Genomic DNA, 3059 nt, shown 5'->3' on the forward strand with positions numbered 1-3059 from the left:
AAATGGAATCAATTCAAGTTGGGAGCCAATGTAGAATTGAAATTGGGAGCCAATTCAAGTTGTAGTATGGGATGCAATTCAGATTGGGGACCAATTAAAAGCTCCCAATTCAAGTTGTAGTATGGGATGCAATTCAGATTGGGGACCAATTAAAAGAAGACATTGAGGAGCAATTGAATTGAGATGAAATTCAAAGAGAAGTCCAATTTCGAAGTCAACATTGAGAAGTAATTGGAGGGGAGCCAATTGCAAGTCAAAGTCAATTGGGAGCCAATTACAAAGGAAAAATTCAAATTGGGTGCCAATTACAAGCCAATTGAAATTGGGTGTCAATTACAAAGGAGAAATTCAAATTGGGTGGAAGTTCAAAGCCAGTTTGAAGTCTGAGAACACCCAGACGTGAGAATGAAGAAGATGAAGCAGAACTTACAGTGAAAAATATTCTCACAAGGAAAATACTAGTCTAACTAGTATGGGATTAAAATAAAGATTATTTTTGAATCCCAGAGATACAAGGACCACTTCAGAGCTAATCAGAGAAGCCATTCTACACCAAAACTGAGACCCAGATATTTCCACTCAACGTAAAACCAGAGGAATATCAGATGAAGTTTGGGAGCTCATTTACATGGAGATAAAGCTCCATCAACGGCTAGCTTATCTCTTTCTGACATTTTTGCAGAAGATAAGATAAGATCTCTGACAAAAGATACAAGATTTCAAAAATGAGAGCGTCTCTTTCCAACGGACAGATTCTCATTACCAACTATAAAATGATGAAAATATGAAGACTTGAAGAAGCACGGAGCAGAGAAAAATATACAAGAGAGCAGAAAATTCGAATCCATCAAAGGATCGAATAGAGCAATTAAGCTTAAAAGAGCTAAAATCTTCAAGTGTGAGAAAAGAACTCAGAGAGCTTCAAAAGAAAAATATTCAGAGAGTTCTTAAACAGAGCAAAGCAGAGCAAAATATCAAGTGCTTTACTTGATATATTCAAAAAGAGAAAACACTCAGAGCTGTCAAGAGAAATCATTCCAGAGTGTTTATCTTTATCAAAGAGACCTGCGCATCATTGAAGATCATCTACAGAGTCTCAGAAGTTGGAAGCAAGACAACACTTGTTTTGGAGCAAAACAAGAGAAGGGAGGAAAGTAGCACGGAGCTGTGAAATCCTGGATTGTCACACGGAGCTGTGAGATCCGAAGCAGCAGTGTCGGAGGCACTGGGCGTGATTGGTGTGGGCTTAGTGATCAAAGCACCAGATCACGGATACGTTTCTACCGGAGTGTGGAAGACGGGGGGAAAGTAACGCGGAGTCGTGAAATCCTGGGATAGTAGCGCGGCGACGTGAAACCCGAAGCAGCAGTGTGGTGTCACTGGGCGTGATTAGTGCGGGCTTTGTGATCAAAGCACTAGATCACGGAAATTCATTGTATCGTGGAACCAAGGAGTGGTAGATATAGTGAATTGGCTCTTGGAGAAAAGAGCAAGTGGAGTAGGAGGATTACACCACCTCGCGAACCACTATAATTGTCTTGTGTTCTTTACTGCTTTCTTTACATACCGCTCTTTACATATTCGCTCTCACGAAGATATACTGCTCACACAATCTCACACACACTTTATGTTTATTTATTTCCGCTGTGCACCATACTCTAACAATCTAGTTAAGAGTTTTGGTTTATCTCTGTCTTAGCAATTGTTGTGCTGTGCGAAAAGGTTTGAAAGTCTATTCACCCCCCCCCCCCTCTAGACTTTCACCTTACCTCTTTTGGGACCAACAATTGTATCAAAGCGGGTGCCTATCCGAGTGAGAATTTGTCTCTAACTGATACCAACAATTGGTATCAGAGCCTGTAGCCTATTTGAGTCAGTTTGTACCAACCTTTGGTATTAAAACACGTTGCCCAACTGGGTTAACTGTTTTTGACTGCTAGGCTGATCCATTCTACAAAGTGTGTGAATTGGATTAATCTTTCATATCTCACGTGATGATGATGAAGAAAGATTTAGCTCAAAATCTATTATTCTCTCTTGATAAATTTGATGATCGGAAAGTTCGTATGCAGGTACACTTATCGGCCTTACACGATGAAATGTGGGAAGTTATTTCCACTGGCCCTATAGAAATATTAAAAGTCAATACGGCGTTTGTTATATCCCCGGATGCTCCACAGTACGTACAAAAGCCAAAACCGGAATGGACATCGGACGATAGAACGCGGAATAATCTTGACAATATTGCCAAGGATATAATATTCAAAGCCGTTGATGATACAATATTTCCGAAGATCCGAAAGTGTGCCACTGCCAAAGAAAATATGGGAAACTCTCATCAAGATTGGCGAAGGAGATGAACAAGAAAAGGACAATAAGCTCACAATCGCCATGAAGAAGTTCGAAGATTTCAAAATGCTCTCAAATGAAAGTGTTGCAGATATGGAAGCTCGAATGATCAAAGTTCTTGGAGAGATTAGTGATCTTGGCAAAAATATTGGCCAAAAAGAAATTAATCTCAAATCCTACGAGGCTTACCATCTGCATGGGATATGAAGGTTACGGCTATGCGCGATCACCGAGATCTAAGAATGTTGTCAACAGACAAATTATTTAGTGATCTAAAGCATATGAGTTCGAAATGAAGGCCAAAGATGATGATGTTCATGAAGCCGAAATGCTGCTCTAATGGCCGAACAACCGTCAACCTCCAGGTCAGTAGAAAATAATGTTGATTTTATGACTGACGAACAATTTTTGCTTTTTTGTCAAAAAGCTTAGAAGGTTTATGCGAAAGGAGACAACAAAAATTCTGCTCGTGGAAAATTCATCCCTCGCATAAACAAGAAGAAAAAGTCGAAGAAAATAAGGATTTATGCTACAATTGCCGCAAACCCGGACATTTTAAAATAAATTGTCCGTATCCGGTCGTTAGCAAGTATCAAGCAAAAATGTTGAATCTACGCCGAACAAATCCGAAAAAGTTCACAAGCGCGAAAAGAAAAGCTCTCGTTGGCAACGAACAAACGAAAATGAATGATTTGGAGGATTCATCATCA

Source organism: Ipomoea nil, unplaced genomic scaffold, assembly GCF_001879475.1.
Source record: "Ipomoea nil cultivar Tokyo-kokei standard unplaced genomic scaffold, Asagao_1.1 scaffold1436, whole genome shotgun sequence".
Lineage (NCBI taxonomy): Eukaryota > Viridiplantae > Streptophyta > Magnoliopsida > Solanales > Convolvulaceae > Ipomoea > Ipomoea nil.